This window comes from Pleurodeles waltl, unplaced genomic scaffold, assembly GCF_031143425.1.
Source record: "Pleurodeles waltl isolate 20211129_DDA unplaced genomic scaffold, aPleWal1.hap1.20221129 scaffold_37, whole genome shotgun sequence".
NCBI classification, from domain to species: Eukaryota; Metazoa; Chordata; class Amphibia; order Caudata; family Salamandridae; genus Pleurodeles; species Pleurodeles waltl.
The window spans coordinates 7,841,738-7,851,710 of NW_027150076.1; the positions used below are offsets into that span (position 1 = coordinate 7,841,738).

Consider the following 9,973-nt stretch of genomic DNA (forward strand, 5'->3'; position numbering starts at 1 on the left):
TACCTACACTTAGCAATAGGCCACTAACTTCCACTAAGGTCCAGTTAGGTCTCAGTAAATTAAACCCAGCTCAACCCTTGGTAGTTTGGCAAAGAGCGTCATGGCTTAACTTAGGAGACAGAGTGTAAAGCATTCAAATATCACAAAACAGTAATCAAATAAAACACAGGAAACAGTTTAAAAATCCACAACCAATTTATAAAAATAGATTATATTTTTATCTTTAAAATGACACCAAGACGAATAAAATCGGATACGGGGAACTGGAGATATGAATTTTTTAAAGAATTTATTTTTTTAGCGCCTAGAAACAAAAAGCGCCAATCGGGTCATCTGGTTGCACCTCGACCGGGGCAAAGTCAAAGTTTAAGGCCGACTGCGATGGAGCCCTGCTCGGCTACCGGCCGCGGGAGGCCTCGGTTAAAAGTTTACCTTCACACTTAGGGGGTCATTCTGAGTTTGGCTGGCGGCGGGCGCCGCCAGCCAAACGGGAACCGCCAGAATACCGCTGCGTGGTCAAAAGACCGCCGCGGTTATTCTGAGTTTCCCGCTGGGCGGGTGGGCGACTGCCAGAAGGCCGCCCGCCCGCCCAGCGGGAAACCCCTTCCCACGAGGAAGCCGGCTCCGAATGGAGCCGGCGGAGTGGGAAGGGTGCGACGGGTGCAGTTGCACCCGTCGCGATTTTCAGTGTCTGCTATGCAGACACTGAAAATCTTAGTGGGGCCCTGTTAGGGGGCCCCTGCAGTGCCCATGCCATTGGCATGGGCACTGCAGGGGCCTCTAGGGGCCCCACGACACCCGTTACCGCCAGCCAGGTTCTGGCGGTCAAAACCGCCAGAACCAGGCTGGCGGTAAGCGGGTCGGAATCCCCATGGCGGCGCTGCCTGCAGCGCCGCCATGGAGGATTCCCCAGGGCAGCGGAAAACCGGCGGGACACCACCGGTTTTCCGTTTCTGACCGCGGCTGTACCGCCGCGGTCAGAATGCCCATGGGAGCACCGCCAGCCTGTTGGCGGTGCTCCCGCGGTCGTTGGCCCTGGCGGTCCATGACCGCCAGGGTCAGAATGACCCCCTTAGTCTTTTTTTCGAAGACTTTCTTCAGCGGGACGAACCTGCCAGTCCAATCCGACCTCCTGGAGCCCTTCTCCGGATATGTGATGCTGGAATCCTCGGTGGAGATTTTTACCTTCGGACTTAGTCGTTTTTTCGAGGTGAAAATCCTGCGACCAGGGTAAACCTGGATCTTGATCCGACGTCCATTGGGCCCTCCTCGGATACGCTGGCTGGGAGGTCCCTGTCAACTTTTTACCTTCGGACTTAGTCTCTTTTTCAGAGATTTTCTTTACCGGGACGAACTAGCAAATCAGGCCGGGTCGCGGTTGAGGCAAGCCAGCTAGAGTTGCCGCGGCGGGTCGGTCCCTCTATGGAGCTTTTTTACAAAAGTTGTCCAAACTTCTGGGGCTTCTCCCAGATGTCCTTTTAAGGTTCTTTTGGGGTCCACAGCTCACCCCAAGGGTCCAGAAGTTCTGAGATGGTCCTTGGGGGGTGCAGACTACAACTCCCAGAATGCACCTGCCGCCAACTCCTTTTTGGCCACTGGACAGTGGTCAGCTGGTCGCTTTCTACAGGAGATGGTGCAGGGGACTCTGGTTAGCAAAGTTAGGGGGCCTGTGCAATCAGCCCTGTTTTCTCACACTGGTCAGTGCACGTCGGACAACCCCAAAAACGTCTCACCCAGACCTGCAACTGGACCAGGAGGAATCCCCAGTCGAGGGACTTCAGTGACACCCTGGACCTCCCACCAGAGTGCCCACGATGTCCTGCAGGACCCACAGAAGAAGACTTACCTCCAGCTCTAGAGGGTCCCTTTAGCACAGCATCCAAGTCCTTTAAATCGCCCTCCACCCGGCCTCCCTGCGCCTTACATCACGGGATCTGCTGTGTTACCCAGGTCCCCAACCCCTTGCGACCTCCACAGCCCAAGGTGACCCCAAGGCACCATCTTTAAATTTGCAAACCATCTCCTTTTCCAAGTGGCCCCTCCACGTGGCCATGTGCCTGTGCCAAGATGGTTTCCAATGCTGCTCCCGCCGGAACCAGGAGTCACCCTAGGCTGGCCCAGTGTGCCCACCAACTACTTCAACCACCCTGCAAAAGACGCAACTGGTAACGTAACTGTATGATTTTTAATGCATTTCTAAAGGTGACTGCGTAGTGTGGCTTTTGGTGCGTGATTACGCACAGAAAGACTAATTTTATTAAAACTTCGAAAAGTTATATCTCTAAAAGTACTCAATGTCTATTAAAGATCTTGGTCTTAAGAGTTATATAAAAGTCTGAAGTATTTTTTTAAATTCTGGTCATGAGATATTCATTGAGTGTGTGTGATGCATGCTTGGATTTGTGAGTACAACAAATGCTTAGCACATCTCCTGGATTAGCCTAACTGCTCGGAAAGCTACCTTAAAAATTGGAGCATTAGGTGGTCTAAATTGTACCTCTGGAAAAGTGTGGTTTTCTGGACCCCCTGCACAGTGTGCCTAGTTTTGCCTCCTACAATCAGGAATTGTGGTTGGTTGCAATTGGGCGCTTATATCATGATCAGGGTGATTAGTGCCCCATCCAGTCACCTCTCCCACCATATATCATCCTTTGGTGTCTCTCAGTGTGCGGGCTATCACCAGGGGCACCATAGGGGCCAACCAGATGTTCACCTTCCTGGCATAAGCCTCCAGGAGCACCATCTCCCCTTCCCAGGAACTCTGCAACATCCTGGCTGACTACTTCCACAACAAGGTATCTACCATCTACAGCAACTTCAAACCCCATCCCACCAACCTCTGCAGCCTCTGCACACCAACTGATGCCACCCACAACCATCCACTCACCACATGGAAACCACTCACCAGACACCACAGCCATCATGAACTCCATCCACTGTGGAGCACCCATGGACCCCTGCTCCACCACTTCTTCAATCATGGGAGCAAGAAAATCAGTTGTGCACCTCAATAGTCAATGCATCCATCACCACAGCCACCTTTCCAGATCAATGAAAACAAGCATAGGTCAGACTCCTCCTCAAGAAACCCTCCACCGACCCCAGTGATCTTAAGAACTATCACCACCCTATCTCTCTGCTCCCCTTCCCCACCTAAGTCCCCGAGAAGGCCATCAACTACCAACTCACCAAACAACTGGAGAGCAACTATCTGCTGGACACCTCCCAAACAGGCTTGCATGCCAAACACAGCACCGAGACTGCCCTGATCACTGCCACTGACGACATCAGGTCCTTCCTTAACCATGGAACTGATCCCCCTTGACCTCTCAGCAGTGTTCAACACTGTATCACACCAGACCCTCATCCAAATATTTTGCCACATCGGGATACAGGGAGACATCCGTAAATGGATTGCATCCTTCCTCACAGGACGAGCCCAAAAGATCTGCCTGCCACCCTTCGCTCCAGAGCCTAAGGACATCATTTACGGCATTCATCAAAGGCTCATCCCTTCAACCCCACCCTGTTCAACACGTACATTACACCCCCAGATGACATCATCAAAGCCCATGGCCTTAACATCATATCCTCTAAGTGCATCCTCTCGTTCTCAGAAGACCCGCTACCACTAGGACCAACTTCCACAGCCGCAGGACCAACATCACTGACTGGATGAAGACCAACTACCTGAAGCTCAACACGGACAAGTTGGAAGTGTTTATTTTTGGGAACACCTCACTGTGTAATGACACCTGATAGCCCTCAGAACTCGGACCCACACCGACAGATCACACCCGCAACCTCAGAATCATACTGGACAGCAAACTCCCCTTAAAATGAAGGATCATCACAGTCTCTTTGGCCTGCTTCCACACCCTTCACATGCCTAAAAGATCTTCAGAATGTCCCTGTCAAGAACAGGAAAGCCGTCACTCAAGCCCTAGTCACCAGCTGGATGGCCTACAGCAGTGTCCTCTATGCAGGACTCACCTCCCAACTCCTGAAGAGACTCCAGACGATACTGAACTCAGCCCCCAGACTCACTCTGAACCTACCCAAACAGACCCAATTCACCCCCCACCTCAGTAACCTTCAGTGGCTCCACATCCAGAATTCAAGATGTTGACACATGCCTACAAGGCCCTCTGTGATCAAGGACCAGCATACATCAACCACTGTCTGAACTTTGAGCAACCCTCTAGACACCTGCGCTCCGCCTCCCTCGCTACGATATCCACATCCTATGAAGAAACAGTGTTGCCAGGTCCTGGAACAATCTCCCCCTACACCTCCGAACACCATTCTCTCTCCCTGAATTCAGAAAAGAACTCAAGACTTGGCTCTTTGGGTGATTCCAGCAAGAACACAGTGCTTAGATATCCCTGGAAATCTGAGTTGACTGATTGATAGGCCAAATGAGTTTGCCCCTAGTTGGCCCCTCACTGTCTTTGCAGTTTAAGGAGTTCCCTAGCTGTCAGATTTGTTTCCTTCTTCAAAAGTACGAATACATTAAGTAACTGCATCCATGCTTGGCCATTGCCCAGATATTTCAAGTCACCATGTATTATGTGGGCGTAAATGTAGTGTGACGCATCAGCATGTCATTGCCTAGGTTGATCTTCTGCCCTCCTCCAGGCTCGTAATTCTACAGGCTGTGAACTCAGCCTTTCCCTGACCTGTGTGTATAGAGTAATGCAATATGTCCACGAACAAAAACATAAAACAATGATCCTTACTCCCAGTCTCTGGTTGTGTCTCAAATGTGGCCATGACCAAAGGAAAACTAAAAAGGAAATCAGACAAGAGGAACATGTTCGATCTGGATCCAGAAGATTACAGTCTTTTGGGTTGCCAAAGGAAGAGATGTGCAATCCGTAATTTAATGGTGGTGCCCATTTTTCATCTCCCTACGCCCCAGCTGTGACCAGGAGGAATATGGCCTTCTCAAAATGCGCCCTGAGAGGCCCTTCCACTCCAAAACAGGACACAGTTTGTGGTGTCATGTAACTTGGTCAGACATAATTGGTATTAATTACCAGCCCTGTACATAATTCCGCCAAAATGAGGTCCAAATTATAGATCATCGCTGGGTCGGGTGGTGGAAGGGGACCTACGGAAGGCCATTGTTTGACTGTGGCATAATTCAATCTCTGCCACAACCATGGCACGTTCTTGCTGCACCTGCTTGCTGGAGGGCTTGCTCCTGGGTAACCAGTGCCTGTGCCATTGTGATCTGGAAGGTTTCCAGTCTGTATCCCGTTGAACATCGTGGGGCAATGGCGACACCCCCCTTGTCTCCAGCCCGCCTCGGGCATCTGTCAATGTTGTGAAAAATAGTGTGGCTTGAGAGTCCACCAACGCAATTTGGCTGTGTACATAAGAGAATATTTGGCCGAGTTGCTTGGGCTTCTGTTTGATCAGCAAGAATGAGTACTGTAGTCTGGATACATGTTCATTGAGGCCTTGAAGATTCGTCAGGGATCCTTGGACCCAACAACTTGCAGTATGTGGCTGTGGTCCCAGTAGTTAAAGAGACACATCACCCCTCGCTGGGGTGTAACAAGTCCCTGTGGACTCGTTCCAGTGAGAAGATATGGTACGTTTAACACCAAGGACTGTATGAAATAGCCAGTCCTCGAGTAAAAGTTTCTTATTGGGGCCTTCTCTGCCTTTCGGAAGGCCCACCACTCTTGTATTGTTCAGGCGAGATTGGCCTTCGACATGCTCTGCCTTGGCGCATAGTTGTGATACCTCTATCTGGAGAACCTTGATGTGGGACTGCATCTCCATCAGCGAAGAGTGCATTCCAGCCACCACCTATTTGTTCACATCTTTTGTCCCTGAGGATGGCTTAATCTGCTCGTAGGAGCCCCATATCAATCACTTTGAAGTCCAGTTTAGTTTCCTGAGTAGTTTTCTCATTCCCTTGTGGCCGGTATACACAAGGTAAAGACAGGAGTTGGCACCTGAGCTGATCCAATGTGAACAGGAAAGCATTGAAGTATTTGAATGCAGCTACCTTTGTGATATACTTCTAGGGGAGTTATCTTTGTTATACACTTCAGTACAGTGCAGTAACCTTTGTTACATATTTCCAGAGGAGTTCACTTTTTTATACACTTCCTGAAACTGAAGAAGCAGCAGTACATCCTGCTCCTTCTGTTTCCCCAATCTGTTTATGTTTAAATGAAGAGGTGTTTATAGCCAGTTATACTGTGTATTCACATTCTGTCATACTTACATGTCCTAATTTTAAATCTCTTTACATCCAACAGAAAACAAGCCTTGAATGCATGAAATGTTTATGAATAACAACAATGGTTCAGTAAATCAACACAAAATAGTCAGAAATAATTAGAGACTGAGGACCCTGAACATAGACTGATCGATGCTGGAAGATGTTCTGAAGGACAATTCAGTGGATGTAAGAGTCTGAGCTGTGCACCTTCACTCCCCAAGACTGAGAAATGACCTTTAGACAATTAAGGCAACAACACTGACAAACCAACTCCTGAATAAACAGGTGACTAACACCAGCTTTGATCGTGGGATCTGTATGATTTGACAACCACAGTGCTCTGATTCCTAAAAGCCCTAGGTGTATTGTAAACTCACCCTGGTTACATCACACCAACCAGAGAAAACAACTTAAGGGTAAAGGAAAGAGGAGTTTGCCTGTCTACAATACAGCGGACTGTCCTAATTTGCACCGAGCAAGAGGAGAAGGATTAATCTTTACCCACAAAGCGTTGAAAACTGTTATCCAATCTAAAGACATAATCTCTCATAAGGAAGCCTTGCTCATATTGTGAGTGTGGCAAGTATTTAGTGACCATTGTACTTTACTTTTAAATGAAAAATCAAATGTCCTAAGTACCAACAAATACAAGGAATGTGAGAATATTGCAAGTGTTTTAAAACCATGTTGGCCCATCAGGAAGCACAGTCATGTGATGTAGAAAAATATAGACCCGACCCAGAGGCACTAACCAAGAAAGAAGAATCATACACATGCAGTGAGAGCTGTAGTTTGTCATCACTAGTAAAGCAACATCAGCAAACACACACAGGAGAAAAGCCATTCAGATGCAGTGAATGTGTGAAAAGTTTTAGTCGATTATCAAACCTGCAAAGACATCAGCAAACACACACAGGGGAGAAACCATACCATTGCAGTGAATGTGTGAAGAGCTTCAATCGGTTATCACACCTACGAATACATCAGAAAACACACACAGGGGAGACACCATATCATTGTAGTGAATGTGTGAAGAGCTTCAGACGGTTATCACACCTACAAACACATCAGCGAACACACACAGGAGAGAAACCATACCATTGCAGTGAATGTGTGAAGAGCTTCAATCAGTTATCACAACTACGAATACATCAGCGAACACACACAGGGGAGAAACCGTACCATTGCAGTGAATGTGTGAAGAGCTTTAGCCACTTATCAACCCTACAACAACATCAGCGAACACACACAGGGGTAAAACCATATAATTGCAGTGAGTGTGGAAAGAGTTTCAGTGTGTTATCACATCTCCAACGGCATCAGCAAACACACACAGGAGAAAAGCTATTCAAATGCAGTGAATGTGTGAAAAGTTTCAGTCGATTATCAAACCTGCAAAGACATCAGCGAACACACACTGGGGAAAAACCATACCATTGCAGTGAATGTGTGAAGAGCTTCAGTCGGTTATCACACCTACGAATACATCAGCGAACACAAACAGGGGAGAAACCATACCATTGTGCTGAATGTGAGAAGAGCTTTAGTCACTTATTAACCCTACAAATACATCAGCGAACACACACCGGGGAAAAACCATACCATTGCAGTGAGTGTGGAAAGAGTTTTAGTCTGTTATCAAACCTCCAAAGACATCACCGAACACACTTGAGGAGAAACCATACCATTGCAATGAATGTGTGAAGAGCTTCAGTCGTTTGTCATACTTCGAAATACATCAGCAATCACACACAGGTGTAAAAACCATACCATTGCAATCAATGTGTGACGAGCTGCAGTTATTTTTCAGATCTCCAAAAACATTAGCAATCACACACAGTGGAAAAACTGTACCATTGCAATGAATGTGGAAGTAGTTTTAGTGATTCCCCAAATCCCAGGATTCATCAGCAAACACACAGAGAAGAAAGCCCATTCAAGTTCACTGAGTGTGTGAAGAGCCTTAGTCAATTATCAGACCTAAAACAGCATCAACGAACACACACTGGGGAAAGACCATTCAAATGCAGTGCATGTGGAAGTAATTTTAGTGAATCTTCAACATTAAGGAAATATCAGTGAATAAACACAGGGGAAAAGCCATTCGAGTGCACTAAATTTGTGAAGAGTTTTAATCGATTATCAGCTCTCCAAAGCCATCAGCAAACACACACTGGGTAAAACTAATCAAGTGCAGCAAATGTGTGAAGAGTTACAGTCGCTTAGCACACCTCCAAAGACATTATCAAACACACACAAGGGAAAAAACATACAAGTGCACAGAATGTGTGAAGAGCTGTAGTCTGTTATCTCACCTCCAAAACCATCTTCGAACACACAAAGGTTTATTCAAATTCAGTGAATAAGAGAACAGCTTTAGTCAATACCAAGCCTACATAGCCATCAGCAAATTACAGAAGATGATAACATTTCAATTTTGTGGGACATTCAAATGCCAGATGCCAAAAATGTTGATGATAGAAGCCCGACTAGTCAGAAAAGAAGAAACACCCACCTATTTGTAGAACTATAAAAGAGTCTGTTGTCAGTGATTGATTATTTCATTTCTCTATATATAAGAAAAAAAAAAGAAGATGCAAGCAACACAATAAGACATCAGCAGAGTGCAGAATAAAAGAAAAGAAACAGTGTTTTCCCTCTGATGAAGCAGAGCTGTAAAGAAAAACATCCAAGCACACCTGATCACGCTGCCTGTAAAAGCAACACTGTGAACAGTGCTTGGACTAACAAGTGTATTTTCAGCTTTAGGTATCAGTTCTAAAACCTATAAACCCAACACACTTGAACTGATTTAACGAGCACAAACTGGAGAATACTCAGCTGGTTGTGGTGTTTGGGCGCTGTATGCAACATTGATGATTCTGTGACATCGGTCAGAGAATATTGCCCAGAAGCACAAGAAGTGAAAGACGGAAACATGAACTGTAACTCTCAGGGTTAGTGTGTGGAGTGCACAACATTTACCTCCCAAGAGCTGACTCTGGAGAAGTGATGCTCATTTCCATCATCACATGCATCTGTAAATGCTTCCACCATAGCGTTTCTTCCCCAGTGGTGTTCAACAACTGTATCCTTGAGAGATTGGACGGCTCACCACGGTCTATGTAAATTATTAATTGCTAGATTAATTGTATGTAAATACATTTTATGGGTTTTTTATTTGCAGAGAATCATTCAACCAAATCCTGACTGGATTGGCACATGTGGACCCTGCAGTGGTGCCTGTGCGGGCAGTGGCTATAGTACGGGGGAGATCTGTCAGTCCCCATCATAATCTCCCTCAGTCCTGCAACAGGAGTAGTTCAGAGGGGGAATGAGGTGAACATGAATTGCAAGATGGCCTTTGCTCCCCCTTCAGTCATGGCTACTCTAGTCACTAATACTTCCACTTCTGGGTGAGGAGCTTGCCTAAGGGATCTGGTGATCAGAGGCCTTTTCGAACAGAACCTGTTGTTCCGGAAAGCACTGTGGGCATTGTGGTGGGCACTCAAGGCCTCCTTCTACTCTATCCAAGGTTGGTCTGTCCAGATCCTGGCAGACAACTCTGCAGCATTGTGTTATGTCAATACGCTCTGAGGAATAGGGTCTCATCTCATTTGCCTGTAAGCTTTGACACTGGTCTTTGACACACCTCCAAGGGATTTGGATGACTACCGACCACCTAGCAAAGTGTCCCTGAATATCAAAGCCAACAGCCTCAGCTGGCGTTAT

At 46.9% G+C, this 9,973-nt stretch overlaps 1 pseudogene; it reads left to right on the forward strand.

Annotated features, from left to right (window-relative positions):
* Positions 1-6,925: 6,925 nt before the first annotated feature.
* LOC138276132 (zinc finger protein 436-like) lies at positions 6,926-8,136 on the forward strand (annotated as a pseudogene).
* Positions 8,137-9,973: the final 1,837 nt, after the last annotated feature.